This window comes from Loxodonta africana, chromosome 4, assembly GCF_030014295.1.
Source record: "Loxodonta africana isolate mLoxAfr1 chromosome 4, mLoxAfr1.hap2, whole genome shotgun sequence".
Lineage (NCBI taxonomy): Eukaryota > Metazoa > Chordata > Mammalia > Proboscidea > Elephantidae > Loxodonta > Loxodonta africana.
In genome coordinates this window covers 26,090,863-26,106,765 of record NC_087345.1, presented here as the reverse complement: position 1 = coordinate 26,106,765, position 15,903 = coordinate 26,090,863, and the positions used below count along the sequence as shown (strand labels likewise).

General features: G+C 43.1%; 1 long non-coding RNA gene across 2 annotated transcripts; it reads right to left on the bottom strand.

Annotated features, from left to right (window-relative positions):
- Positions 1-455: 455 nt before the first annotated feature.
- Positions 456-15,422, bottom strand: LOC135231174 (uncharacterized). Of its 2 annotated transcripts, none has more exons than XR_010321713.1 (3): positions 9,196-15,422; positions 5,073-5,402; positions 456-4,796 (listed from the first exon to the last, which is right to left on the bottom strand). It is a non-coding gene; the product is annotated as an uncharacterized LOC135231174 (long non-coding RNA). The 2 variants fall into 2 exon arrangements; XR_010321714.1 differs by having other exon boundaries at positions 5,073-5,181.
- Positions 15,423-15,903: the final 481 nt, after the last annotated feature.

Genomic DNA, 15,903 nt, shown 5'->3' with positions numbered 1-15,903 from the left:
AATCCATCTTATTGAGGGTCTTCCTCTTTTTCACTGACCCTCTACTTTAGCAAGTATGATGTCCTTCTCCAGGGACTGGTCCCTCCTGATAACATGTCCAAAGTATATAAGATGTAGTCTCACCATCTTTGCTTCTAAGGAGCATTCTGGTTGTACTCCTTCCAAGACATATTTGTTCTTCCAAGACAATATCTTTTGCGGGGACACAATCAACTCACAATACCCCCTAAAGTGCGTAAGTTTTTTTTACATACATATTATCGGATAGATGGGTCATGTATAATCATTTTTGAATAGGTAGAACTTTATTCATTTCAATTCAGCAAAAGACAATTGTACAATTGCTTCAAGAATGTCCTGCTAGTATATTGCTGGGCCTTCATGACTTGGTCATCTTGAATAAAAAAAAAAACTTTGCTTTCCATGATTCAAAAAAAAAAAAAAAAACCCTGCAGAAAGCTTGAAAAAAAAATCCCTTAGGATTTTCTCTTTAATACCCAGAAAGAACTGAATTATACTTTCCTTCGTGTATTTCAGAGGCAACAGAAATTAACTTGCCTATGTTATGTAGCTAATAACATAGTATACTATGCTGTCAAAACAGCTTTGTAGATTAGCAATACCACCTGTGGGTGCCCTGCCTGCCTCCGGAAGTTATATTAATGGGCAACTGCTGAAATTCTGGCAGAGGGAGCATCTGAGATAATGGTTTTCGTGAGGGCTTCTAGAAAGTCTCTTGTGATCCTTAAAGAAAAACAGACTAAGGGTGTAATAATCTTTCACTTTTATAACAAAGCATCAGGATGTGTCTGGCTGCAAGTTGCAGGATACCTAACAATGGCTCTAGCAACGAATTATTATCTCTTGTACAATTATCTCTTGTAACAAGATGTCTGATGGTAGGCAGTTCCAGGCCGGTACAGTAGTTTAGTGATGATTTGCCATTTCTCCCCATCATCCTAAGCATGTGGCTTTTTGTCTTAGATTTGTTGCTTCATGGTTGCAAGATGGCTGCTGGAGCTCTAAGCGTCTTGTCATCATGCAACCATGTTCAAGGCAAGAAAGAATGGTGACAGGGAACATTCATTTCATGACATTTTGTCAGAAACAAAAATTTTCCCAGAAGCCCATGAGCAGACTTCTTTTATCTCATTGGCCAGAACTTGGTCACATGGCTACCTCTAACAGCAAAGAAAGATGGGAAAGATAGTATCTGGTGAAGAGCAGTGGGAATACCATGATTGTGAGGGCTTAGACTGATAGTGATGTATCCCTGGGCTCTGCACCTTCTACCCAAGCAAAATTCAGGTGCCACACATAATGAGCAAGTGTTACATGTATGACCCTCATATGTTAAATTCGGCCCTCAAATGGCAGGTCAGGTGATGACACCTGTTTCTACCTGCCTGGCAGTCATTCCACACTTTCTTCTGACAATTGCACCTTCATTTTCCTTTGGAGAATCATCTGTCCCCCACTCCTGGAACACATGGATTAGATTGAGATTCCAAGGGTTGAACCTTGCCAATCAGCTCTTCAGTTATGGGCACTTGGCCCAATTTGGTCGGATGAGCCCTTATCTTGGGTCTTTTTTGGTAGCAGTTAGAAAAGCTTTGGGTTCTTATGAGGATGCTGGTAGGATGCAGGCCTTTGCCATCTCAAGGGGAGTGTTTACCTGCCTGAGAGCAAAACCGGTCAAGAAATGAAGAAAGTTCTTGACAACATTTTTCGAACACCTGACTCCAACTGTGTCTCATCTCCTAGACTTTACACACACTTGAGCGTTCTTTTACTTTTACTGGTTTGAGGAGGTTAGGTCCATTGTCACGGAAAGAGTCCTGCCTTACCTTCTATGTGAAGCTTCCCCAACCTCCTGATGGAGTGTAGTTCATTCTTTTATTTCTGCCCCCGCTAACCTTAGGCCCTGACATGGCACCCTCTCACTGCCTTGTGTTTCTGTTGTTGTTTGTTTTGTTTTAATGTATATACCTGTCTCTCCCACTAGATTATGAAGTTCAGGGACTATAGTAGCTTAGAGCATGGGTGCTGGAATCAGACAGACAGAGGTATTAATCCTGGCTCTGTCATTTCCTAGTGTGACTCTGGGCAAGTTGTTTAACCTCTCTACGCCTTGGCTTCCTTATCTGTAAAAAGAGGATAATGATGGTACCCACATGTGTTAGTTGCCTATTGCTACTGTAACAAGTTGCCATGAATTTAGTGGCTTAAAACAACACTTTTTTTTTTTTAATCTTACAGTTCTGCAGGTTAGAAGTCTGACAAAGGTCTCATTGGGCAGAATCAAGATGTGGGTAGGATTGCATTTCTTCTGGAGCCTCTAGGGGAGAATCAGTTCCCTTGCCTCACCCAGCTTCTGTATTCCTGCCCATATTCCTTGATTCATGGCCCCTTTTTCTATCTCCAAAGCCAGAAGTGGCAAACCAAGTCCTTCTCACATCACATCGCTCTGACCTTCCTTCTGCTGTCACATCTCCTCTGATTCTAACTCTTCTGCCCCCTCTTCCACTTTTCAGGACCCTGTGGTTATATTGGGCCTATCTAGATAATCCAGGATAATCTTCCTATTTTAAGGTCAGCTAATTAGAAAATTTAATTCCATCTGCAACCTTAATTCCCCATGTAACATACCATATTCACAGGTTCTGGGGATTACAATGTGGGCATCTTTTGCGGGGGGACATTATTCTACACAATGTCATAAATTTTGTTTTTGTTTTTAAGTTTAAATGAGACAGTACGGATGAAGAGTGAGCTACTTGTATCAGGTGGACACTTGAGACTATGTTGGCATCTCCTGTCTGGAGGGGAGACACGAGGGAAGAGAGGGTTAGAAACTGGCAAAATTGTCACGAGAGGAGAGACTGGAAGGGCTGACTCCTTAGGGGGAGAGTAAGTGGGAATACGGAGTAAGGTGTATATAAGCTTATATGTGACAGACTGACTTGATTTGTAAACGTTCACTTAAAGCTCAATAAAAATTATTTAAAAAAAAAGAGCACTGTCATGCTCAAATAAAGGCATAAAAAAATGAGATAGTACCTGTATGCTAGCATGTAGCAAGTCCTTAATAAATGTTGGCTATTGGTTCTGTTTTCCCAGTGCCTATCACATGGTAGGTACTTACAGTTACTCCTCCTGTTGAGAGATGGGATCTATGTCCCCTTCTTCAATCTTGGCTCTGTGATTGCTTGACCAATAGAATATGGTAAAAGTGAAGCTCTGCCAGTCTTTGGGCCTAGGTCATAAGAAAGTTGCAGATTCCACTTCTATCTCTTAGGATATTTGCTCTTGAAACCCAGCCACCATGCTATGAGGAAGCCCAGGCTGCACTGTGGAGATGTTCACATGGAGGAACTGACAGCCGGTACCAACCTGACAGCTGTATGAGTGCACCATCTTAGAAGTGGGTCCTCCCATTCCAGTTGAGCTGCCCAGCTGACCCCCAGAGGAGCAGTGACCAGCTGCCCAGCTGAGCCCTGCTCAAACAGCAGATTTGTAGCCTGCCTTAGTTTCCTCTACGGTTGCTAACCAAAAGGTTGATGGTTCAAATCCACCAGGCACTCCTTGGAAACTCTATAGGGCAGTTCTACTCTGTCTTATAGGGTCACTATGAGTTGGAATCGACTCATTGGCAACGGTTCGGGTTTTAGTGCTGCTGTAACACAAGTTCCATACAAGTGGATGGCTTTAAAGAAGGGAAATTTATTTTCTCACAGTTAGGAGGCTGGAAGTTTAAATTCAGGGCACCAGCTCTAAGAAAGTTTTTCTCTCTGTTGGCTCTGAGGGAAGGCCCTTGTCTCTTCAGCTTCTTTCTGTTCCTTGGTTCCTCGGCAATCTTCATGTGGTGTGTATCTTCCCCCATTTCTGCTTGTTTCTGTGTCTAATCTGCTCTTTTTATAACTCAAAGCGAGTAGGTTTATGACATACCCTACACTGATATGGCTCTATTAACAGAACAAAGAAAACCCTATTCCCAAATGGGATTACGTTCACAGGTGTAGGAGTTAGGATTCCAGCATGTATTTTGGGGGGACACGATTCAAACCATAGCATGAACTAATTTAAGCCACTAAGTTTGGGGTGATTGGTTATGCAGCCATAGGTAACCAAAACAAGACTTATGGAATAGCTGGGTCAATAAATAAGCCACCAGGATTTAAAGGGAGGAAACAATTTCCTATTTAAGGGATTCATGAACCTTTCGCCCGTAGATCACTTCAAAGCTTATGAAGCACCTTGGAAGGCCTAGGGTGTGTTTGCATGATGTTATCATAACAACCAATTGAAAAGTAAAAAAAATCCAAGAATGACCACTTCAGTGAGGATGGCTGCGCTGGCCGTAGGTATTGACACAGCCTTTGTGAGCTGAAGCTACCTGGAAAGGAAGATTCCAGAGATCACTCTGCTATAAGCTATCTGGAAAGATTCCAGAGATCACTCTGCTGCAGAATCAATGTCCCACCCCTTCTCTGTCTAAATCCTGGTCAGGGAGTGGGAGTCAGGTTTCCAGGGTAGGGGGATTATTTCCCACTGAGTTCTGAAATCCCACAGGGTGACATTCTCATTCAGGTGCAACCCAAGCTTCAATTACATCCCTAACAAGTCTGCCGAGAGGAAAGCACAGAAACCCTTTCAGAGGAAAAAGGCATTAAGAATGCAACCTCAAGATCTTGATTATAACGTTCACATTTACCTGTCAGTCTCCTTGGATACGCCTCTCCATTGCAGGGTAGGGATTTCAGTTAGGAATTCTACTCACACGCTGGGGTTGATAGCTGCATAATAGAACAGAAAAGAGTCACCCGAGGAAGCTGGAGAATGTGGATGGCTGGGGAGGAACCCAGAGGACCTCAGGGCCTCAAAAGGGCCTCAGAGTAAACTCCTGCTCTTCACTTCACTTCCCACCAGAGCATAAGGTGTTTTACTGGCTGCGGAAGGCAGGAGTTAGTCAGAATTCCCCTCTGACCTGTATTAATGATACAGTGATGTTGGAGACCAAATGGCTTCCTAATCCATACCTGCCCACCTCCCTCTGTGTTAGGCCGACTCACCTGCCCAGGCCTGGGCGAGTGTAGGGCTAGACCTCAAAGGCCAGTGATGCTCCAGGCAGGCGTCTTCATCTCCAAGGGCTGCTGTCACATTGTACCATGAACTGGATGGCTTAAAACAACAGGGATGTATTGTCTCTTAGTTGTGGAGGCTAGAAGTCCACAACTAAGGTGTCAGCAGGGCCATGCTCCCTCTGAAGGCTCCAGGGGAAGATCCTTCCTAGCTTCTGGTGTTGCCAACAATGTAGACGTTCCTTGGCTTGTAGAAGCATCACTTCAATTTCTGCCTCTGTCTTCACATAGTAGTCGTTTTTCCTCTGTGTCTCTTCCCCTCTTTTATAAGGATACAAGTCATATTGGATTAGGGCCCACCCTACTTCAGTACGACCTCATGTCAACTTAACTAAGGACATCTTCAAAGACCCTATTTCCAAACAAAGTTACATTCCCAGGTACTGGGGGTTAAGACTCAACATAACTTTCTGGGGGACACAGTTCAACCCAGAGCAGCAGGCTGGAGGATGAAAGAAGAAGGGGGCGGGGGCAGGAATGCCCAGGCCCTCTTCCAACTCACCAATGAGATAAGTCACTCCAGTAGAGAGGAGTGAGGGGCCCTGGTGGTTCAGCAGTTAAGAGCCCAGCTGCTAACCAAAAGGTCAGCAGTTCGAATCCATCAGGCGTTCCTTGGAAACCCTACGGGGCAGTTCTACGCTGTCCTATAGGGTTGCTAAGAGTTAGAATCGACTCAATGGCAACAGGTTTTTAGAGAGACATGAGGAAGAGGCCTGAAGGGGGCCAGGAGTGCGACCTTGCTGGAGCTCCCTCACCTGGAGAGGCAATTCTCCCCAACACCACTACTGATTAAAAACAAAAAACCAGTGGAGCCAAGCCTTAATTAAAGCTTTCGTTCCGACTAAGCTAGAATCCTTACGGAATGAACTTTCGTCTTTCCTCTCTCCCTACTTTTCAGAAAAGTAGGTAAACAAGCTTATCTCAAGCACTGAATCAAAAGATAACCACGTTCACAGATGATCTGCTGGTTTGCGTTTATACTGTTCTTGAGAGCAGTGATGAGCTTTTCACAGATGACGTGTCAGAGACCCTAGTGAACCACATTCAAATGGGTTCATGGGCCTGAAAGTACTAAGGCAGGAAAGGCCACTAAAAATGCCATATTTTCAACTACAAGCCTGGGGTTGCCTAGTAAAGGTGAACTTTCAATCGAGTGGAATACATACTTGGTCTTGAAATTTGTAATTAATCAAGTTTCTTTTCTATCCAAGCCAACCTGAGGGTAGAGCAAATGTCAGAGTATACAGAGCAGAGGGAGGGAGCCTGCTGACATTGCCTGAGGCCTGGATGGAGCTACGCTTGAAGCCAGATCTGTCTATCACCTTTTTTAAAAAAGTGGACATTGGTGGAGAAGGCTGAGTTAAACACAGTCCTTACATCATGGGACTTTAGGCAAAATCTCCTATCTATTTCCACTGACTCCTGTAGCTTACTCCCTTCCCGACCTCTTCCCACAATCATTCTAATGTGTTTACTATGTATTGCGAGTTGAGTTGTGTCTCCAAAAAGATATGTTGAAGTCCTAATCCCAGTACCTGTGAATGTGATCTTATTTGGAAAAAGGGTCTTTGTAGATACAGATTAGGGTGGACCCTAAATCCAGTGACTGCTGCCTTTTTAAGGAGACAGATTTGGAAACAGACACAGATGCAGAGAAGAAGCCTGGGTGAAGACGGAGGGAAAGCTTGGAGCTATGCTACCACAAGCCAAAGACCACCAAGGACTGCTGGTAAGCACCAGAAGCTAGGAAGAGGCGAAGAAGGATTCTTCCCTAGGGAGCACGGCCCTGCTGGTACCTTGATTTCAGACTTCTAGCCTCCAGAACTGTGAAAGAATAAATTTCTGTTATTTTAAGTTGTTTTAATTTTGATGTAATAGTGGCACGCAGAATTCTAAAGATGTTCCCCCAAGAGTCTCACCCTCTGGTACTCAGTCAAGCACTATTCTAGGTACTGCAGTGAGGGGTTTTGTAGATGGTATTGTGGATTGTTGTTACTAGCTGCCATCAAGTCGACTCTGACCTATGGTGACCTTATACACGACAGAACGAAACAATGCCCCATCCTGCATCATCCTCACAGTCGCCAGCATGTTTGAGTTCATTGCTGGGGCTGACATGCCAATCTATCTCACCGAGCCCTTCTACTTCAGCAAACATGATGTCCTTCTCTAGTGACTGATACCTCCTGATGACACGTCCAAAGCAAAGGAGCCTGACAATGTTTTCTTGTGATCCATGAAGTTTTTTTTTCATAGGCTAATTTTTGGAAGTAGATCTCCAGGCCTTTCCTCCTAGTCTGCCTTAGTCTGGAAGCTTCGCTGAAACCTGTCCACCATGGGTGACCCTGCTGGTATTTGAAATACTGGTGGCAAAGCTTCCAGCATCACAGCAACACACAAGATACCACACTACAACAAACTGACGGACAGGTGGTGGAATTATGGATACAAAAAAAAAAAAAAAAAAAACAAGCCCAGTGCCGTCGAGTCGATTCCGACTCATAGCAACCCTATAGGACGGAGTAGAGCTGCCCCACAGAGTTTCCAAGGAGGGCCTGGTGGATTCGAACTGCCGGCTCTTTGGTTAGCAGCCGTAGCACTTAACCACTACGCCGCCAGGGTTTCCAGAATTATGGATACAGCCCTTAAATTAGGGACATTATCTTAGATTACCCAGGTGGGTGGAATCTAATCACTTGCATCCTTAACAACACAGAAATTTCTCTGGCTGGAGTCAGACAGAAGCAACAGGAAAAATGAAGGAGAAGAGGTGATCGAGAGACTGGAAAGGTGAGAAGGACTGACCTGCCCCTGCTGTTGCTGGTTTGGAAGATAGAGGAAGGAAGCCTGGAACCAAGGAGTGGACGTGGCCTTACAAAGCTAAGAAGGAGCCCCAGCTGAGAGCCAGCAAGAAACAGAGACCTCAGCTCTGCAGCTGCATGGAACTGAATTCTGCTGACAACCTACGTGAGCCTGGAAGCAGATTCTCCCCCAGAGCCTGCAGCCAAGAGCCCAGGCCCGCTGACACCTTGATTTTAGTCCTGTGAGAATGGAAACCCAGCTGAGCCCGCTGGACGTCTGACCTACAGAACTGAGAGTAACAAACGGGTGGTGTTTTAAGTCCCTAAGCTTGTGGGTGTTATGGCAGCAATACAAAATGAATACGATAAATCAAATTTCTCAGTCTTGCCTATGGTTTATGCTTTTGAACTTCTTCTTTTTTTTTTTTTAAAGCTCCTTGTAATCCCTCTGCGTGCATTCTCAGGGGGGCAGTACCACCCTCAAGGAGGTAAAAAATTGGTTCTTAGTGGGTGCCTTAGTTATCTAGTGCTGCTATAACAAATACCACGAGAGGATGGCTTTAACAAAGAGAAGTTTATGGTCTGACAGCCTAGTAGGCTGCAAGTCCAAATTCTGGACCCCAGCACTAGGGGAAGGCTTTCTCTGTCGGCTCTGGAGGAAGGTTCTTGTCATCAATCTTTCCCTGGACTAGGAGCTTCTCTGCACAGGAATCTCGGGTCCAAAGGACATGTTCTACTCCTGGTGCTGCTCGCTTGGTGGTATGAGGTCCCCCGTCTCTCTGCTCGCTTCTCTCCTTTATATCCCAAAAGAGACTGGCTCAAGACACAATCCAATCTTGTAGACTGAGTCCTGCCTCACAAACATAACTGCCGCCTTTCCCACTGCACTAACATCATAGAGACAGGACCCTCAACACACAGGAAAACCACACCAGATTAAAAAATTGTGGACAATCACACAACACTGGGAATCATGGCCCAGCCAAATTGATACACAGATTCTTAGGGGACACAATTCAACCCATGACAGAAGGTATTTAAAAAACACAGATATGTACACATATATAAATATAGTGTGTGCATATGTGTGTGTGTGTGTGTGTGACATTGTTTTGTGCTGTTGAGTCAATTTCGACTCATAGCAACCCTATATGACAAAGTAGAACTGCCCTATAGGGTTTCCTAGCTGTAATCTTTATGGGAGCCTCTGATGGGTTCTCCCGTGGAGCCTCTGGTGGGTTCAAACCACTTACCTTTTGGTTAGCAGCCGAGCACTTAACCATTGTGCCAGCAGTTCTTCCTGTTGTTTGGTGTCACTGAATTGATTCTGACTCACAGCGACCCCAAGTGATGGAGTAGAACTGCACACAGGGTTTCCTAGGCTGTGGTCTTTACAGAAGCAGACTGCCAGGTCTTCTGTGGAGCCACAGGGCAGGTTCAAACCGCCAGCCTTTTGGTTAGCAGTCGAGAACTTAACTGTTTGCACAACCAGAGCTCCCTACACACACACAAGCACACATACACACAGAGTACAAAAACAGCTATGCGGTATATCTGTGGTATTAAAATTTCACGAGGGCATAATTAGGGAAAGAATATCTGAAAAAACAAACAAAAAAAGCCCTTAGTGATACTAATAACAACATCAAAAAAAAAAAGGTTGAGAAACACTGCCTCATGTCACAATAATATTCTCCTATATTTCCTCTTATTAACTGTATAGTTTTATGTCTCATATTATGGTCTTTGATGCATGTAGAATGCAACTTTGTGTTCAGCGTTAGGTAGGGATTCAGTGTTGTTTTTCTCCATATTATGAGCCAGGTTTCCCAACACCATCTAACTATCCGTTCTTCTCTCATTGATTTGCCGAGTCTTTTTTTTTTTTTATCATATATTGAGTTCTAACACACATGGAATTGTTTTGAAGTGCTCTGTTCTGTTCCATGAGCCTTTTGTCTGTTCTCGCACTAATACCAAATTGTTTTTATCATTGTGATTTTATAGTATGACCAAATATTTATTAGGGCAAGTCCTTTTTCTTTCTTTTTAAAGGCCATGTTAACTATTGCTGTTGCTGCTAAGTGCCATCAAGTCGGTTCTGACTCCAGCAACCCTATGTACAACAGAATGAAACACTTGCCCGGTCCTGTACCATCCTTACAATCATTGTTATGCTTTAGCCCATTGTTGCAGCCACTGTGTCAATCCAGAAACCCTGGTGGCATGGTAGTTAAGAGCTACACCTGCTATCCAAAAGATCGGCAGTTTGAATCCACCAGGCGCTCCTTAGAAACCATATGGGACAGTTCTACTCTGTCCTATAGGGTCGCTATGAGTCGGAATCGACTTGACAGCAATAGATTTTTTTGTGTGTGTGTCAATCCATCTCATTGGAGGTCTTCCTCTTTTTTGCTGACCCTCTACTTTACCAAGCCTGATGTCCTTCTCCAGGGACTGGTCACTCCTGATAACATGTCCAAAGTATGTGAGATACAGTCTCGCCATCCTTGCTTCTAAGGAACATTCTGGTTGTATTTCATTCAAGACAGATTTGTTCATTCTTTTGGAAGTCCATGGTATATTCAGTATTCTTTGCCTTTGCCATAATTTAAAGGCATGAGTTTTTCTTCAGTCTTCCTTATTCATTGCCCAGTTTTCACATGAATATTAAAAAAAAAAAAAAAAAACCTGTTGCCATCGACTCAATTCCGACTCATACCTAAACCTATTGCCATCCAGTCGATTCCGACTCATAGCGACCCTATAGGACAGAATAGAACTACCCCCACAGAGTTTTCAAGGAGTGCCTGGTAGATTTGAACTGTTGGCCTTATGGTTAGCAGCCGTAACACTTAACCATTATGCCTCCAGGGTTTCCATTCTGACTCACAGAGACCCTATGAGACAGATTAGAACTTTCCCATAGAGTTTCCAAGGAGCACGTGGTGGATTCGAACTGCCAAACTTTTGGTTTGCAGCCATAGGTCTTCACCACTACGTCACCAGGGTTTCCTTCACATGCATGTGAGGTGATTGAAAACACCATGGGTTGTGTTAGGTACACCTTAGTCTTCAAGGTGACATCTTTGCTTTTTAACACTTTGAAGAGGTCTTTTGTGAGCAGCTATCTAAGACACTTCACTGATCTCACCCCTTTGGGAGCAAGGGAGAATGAAGAAACCTAAAGATGCAAGGGAAAGATTAGTCTAAAGGACTAATGGACCACAACTACCATGGCCTCCACCACGCTGAGTCCACTATAACTAGAGGGAACCTGGCTACTACCACAGACTGCTCTGACAGGGATCACAATAGAAGGTCCAGGACAGAGCTGGGGAAAAATGTAGAACAAAATCCTAACTCACAAAAAAAGCCTAGACTTACTGGCCTGACAGAGACTGGAGAAACTCTGAGAGTATGCCCCCCCAGACACCCTTTTAGCTCAGTAATGAAGTCACCCCTGAGGTTCACCCTTCATCCAAAGATTAGACAGGCCCATAAAACAAAATGAGACTAAAGGGGTACAACAACCCAGGGTCAAAGACTAGAAGGCAGGACGGAACAGGGAAGCTGGTAATAGGAAACCCAAGGTCAAGAAGGAAGTGTGTTGACATGTCGTAGTGTTGTTAACCAACGTCATAAAGCAATATGTGTACTAACTTTTTAATAAGAAGCTAGTTTATTCTGTAAACCTTCATCTAAAGTACAATTAAAAAAAAAAAGAGGTATTTTGCAGCAGATTTCCCCAGTGCAACGCGTCTTTTGATTTCTTGACTGCTGCTTCCATGGGTGTTTTAACTACTAAAAAATACTAGCATAGCTTTATTCCTCCCTTTTCCCTTTAATTTTTAGAGTGAGTTTACTGAGTTGCACTAAAAATATCCAAATGGGGTTTTGATTAGAATTGCGCTGAATTTATAGATTTAATTGAGGAGAACTGACAACTTTATAATATTAAATCATCCCATTAGGGACATAAAAAATCACTCCACTTATTAAATCATCTTTGATATCCATTATTAGAGTTTTAAAGTTTTCTGTATAAAGGCCTTGTGTATTCTCTGTTAAATTATTTCCTAGAGATTTTAAAGTATTCAAGAAATGTGTTTTATTTTTGATTCTGTATTTAATTCAAATCTAAGATGCCATCAATTCGATGATGTACATCAATTTCAGAAACATTAAAATGTGAAAAAAAGTGTGCCTTGAAGTTGATGAAATGCTGTATTTTTCTCTAATGGTTTATTGCTAGCACAGCTAATCTTGTATCTGGCAATGTTGCTTATAAGCCCTAACAGTTTGTTTATTCTGTTGGTTTTTCTAAGTAAATGATGACAGTTTAATTTCGTCCCTTTTCCTTTCTCTTTTTTTTCTTCTTCTGTAGCATTGGCTATGACTTCTAGGATGATGTAACTGCCAACAGTGACAGATGCCTGGGAACTATGAGTTTATGGGCCAATAATTTTTTTTCTTAAGCCAGTGTGGTTGGGTTTTCTGAAATTTACAACCCAATAATTCTAACTGATACAGATGATGTAAAGCAGTAACTTCTTTAGGAATACTGAGTGCAGAACTATAGCTAGTTCTAGAAGGAACCCAGAATTTGCACTCATCTTTTTTATCTTTTCTATACCACTTGGTGCAAATGTAGTGGCTTAACTCTTGGTTTGTGGATGAAGGCAAATTCTTTTAGGGGTGTTGGTAGGAGGAGAATAATTGGTGGATTTAGTACAGTAATTAGATAATTACAACGATAATGATGATCTATCTTTATGACTTTACGTTTTCAAAGTAATCCTTTACCTTGTTAGATTCTCATGACGGTCCTATGAAGTTGGGTAGGAAAAGTATCATCCGTATTTTCCACATGAGGAAATATTTACTTTCTACTTGGGCCCATGGAGAGCTTCCTGGCAATTGACTTACAAGGGTAGGGGGAGCAGGGCAATGGGGTAGGAGGGCCCCTGGACCAAGTAGAACTTGGGGGGTTGCTTATTCAAGACAGTCTACAAAGCACCACTCAGGTAAGGAACTGAAGATAAGAGGATGAGTGATATCAGCAAGAGTATTGGATCCGATTGCAGAGGGAGATCCAAGTGAGTGGTTCAGAACTAAGCCTTTAAACAGAGTTTCTATGCCAGGGTTCTACAGATTGTGATTGGAGAAAAAAAAAATTTTTTTTTTAATTCCATGTTCTGCACTGTGCTAGCATTTGCCGTGAAGGACACTGACAGAAAGCCCTGTTCACAATCTTATTAAGGGTCCTTCAGCCCCTGTATCAGTCAGGGTTCTACCAAAGAGAACAAGTAGGGTATATATATTAAGAGATTAATGGCAGGGAATTGGCTTATGCAATTGTGGGGCTGCCTAGGCAAGTCTGAGATCTGCAGGGCAGGCTGCAACTCTCAGCCGAAACTGCAAGTACAGTCTATACTTCCAATTTCTTCTTCCTTAGGATAGCTTCAGTTCTGCTCTGAAGGCTTTTCAACAGATTCAATCCGGCCCACCCAGAGTATCTAGGATAATCTCCAGTTAAAATAAACTGATTATAGACTTTAGTGACATCTGTAAAATACCTTCACAACAGCACCTAGATCAATGTTTGAATGAATGACTGGGGACTATAGCCTAGCCAGTAGGAATCAACTCAGTGACAAGGGGGTTGGTTAAAGCTGCTGACCGGAAGGTTGCAGATAGGAATCCACACAGAGGCACCTTGGAAGAAAGGGCTGGCAATCTATTTCCAAAAAATCAGCCACTGAAAACCCTATGGGGCACAGCGCTATTCTAACACACGTGGGATCACCATGAGTCGGGGTCAACTTGCCAGCAACTGGAGTCAAGCAAGGGAAACAAGAGAAGCTGTTCTTTACAACAAAATCCCTCCTCAATGGGTGTTACATGCGCTGGTGACCCATGCAGCAAACAACTCGCAAGTGCAGCAATGGCCCTAGGCCGCCGAAAAGACATTCAACTACAGACCACAGCCATTTGCCAAGGGAAGGGCTGATTATATTAAATGGCTATTGAAATCTCAAACAAACAGCATAAAGCTTTTGCTAAAAAGTCACATTCAGGCTTAGGAAGCAAGTTATGTCATTGCAAAACTTATTGCCCAGAAAGGAAAGGTCATGCAGTTGGTGAGAACCTGATCGTCCCAGGGAAGTTCCAGTGTGTCAAATGCTAGGACAAGATGCAGTATGAGGAACTGAAAAGGTTCCCCTCCTAAAGAGTACAGTAGTTCAGGGTGTGGATAACATCTCACATGATGCTGAAATGGATGTGTGAACAGACTTCACCAGTATGTGTCAGGGTGTAGCATTTATAAGATTTGCAAATGATGATAAAATTCAAGGAAACTTTTTCTGCTGCAAAGAGCTTCCCAAAACAAATAAAGATATATGTCTTTCCTAGTATTCCTATATCAGAAATACCACAAGTGGGCAACTTTAGAGAACAGAAATTTATGATGTCACAGTTCAGGAGGCTAAAAGTCCACATTCAGAGTGTGGCTCTAGGGGAATGTCCTTGGTCTATTTCAGCTTCCAGTAGTCAGTTATCCTTGGAGTTCCTGGGCTTGAAGATTCATCTGCCTCCTCATCATCGGATAATATCTGTAGTCTCCCTTGTCTGTTTCTGTGTCTCATCTGCTCTTTTGATGACTCAGAAGTGATTAGGTTTAGGACCCACCCTTCACTGGCATGGCCTAATTAACATAGTAAAGAAAACCCTATTCTCAAATGGGATTACATCCCCAGGTATAACCTGGAGTCAATTCTGACTCCTTGTGACCCTATAGGGTAGAGTAGAACTGCCCCATAGCGTTTCCAAGGCTGTAATCTTTATGGGAGCAGACTGCCACATCTTTCTCCTGGGGAGTGGCTGGTGGGTTTGAACCACGTACTTTTCAGTTAGCAGCTGAGCACTTAACCACTGCACCACCAGGGCTCCTACATCCAGAGGTATAAGGGTTAGGATTCTGTCATGGATTGAATTCTGTCTCCCCCAAAATATGTGTATTATCTTAGGCCATGATTCTCAGTATTCTGTGGTTGTCCTCCATTGTGTGATTGTAATTTTACATTAAAGAGGATTAGGGTGGGATAGTAACACCTTTATCAGGTCACATCCCTGATCCAATGTAAAGGAAATTTCCCTGGGGTGTGGTCTGCACCACATTTTATCTCTTAAGAGATAAAGGGAAAGGGAAGTAAGCAGAGTGTTGGGGACCTCCTGCCAGAACAAAGCAGCACCAGGAGCAGAGCGCATCCTTTGGACCTGAGGTTCCTGCGCTGAGATGTTCCCAGGCCAAGGAAAGACTGATGACAAGGACCTTCTTCCACAGTCAGGAGAGAGAAAAAGTCTTCCCCTGGAGCTGATGCCCTGAATTTGGACTTCTAGCCTACCGGGCTATGAGAAAATAAACTTCTCTTTGTTAAAGCCATCCATTTGTGGTTTTTCTGCTATAGCAACACTAGATGACTAAGATTCCAACACATAATTTGAGGGGCACAATTCTATCCATTTTATATATATATATATATACACACACACACACATACATACATATATATATGGAATATATATATGTATGTATTGTATATACGTGTGTATACACATTTCAAGAGGTGGCATACGATCAGGAACCGATGGTACTGAAGGAAGAAGTCCAAGCTTCTCTGAAGGCATTGGCGAAAAACAAGGCTCCAGGAACTGATGGAATATCAATTGAGATTTTTCAATAAATGGGTGCAGCACTGGAGGTGCTCACTCATCTATGCCAAGAAATATGGAAGACAGCTTCCTGGCCAACTGACTGGAAGAGATCCATATTTATGCCTATTCCCAAGAAAGGTGATCCAACTGAGTATGGAAATTACGGAACAATATCATTAATATTACACGCAAGCAAAATTTTGCTGAAGATCATTCAAAAACAGCTGCAGCAGTATATTGAG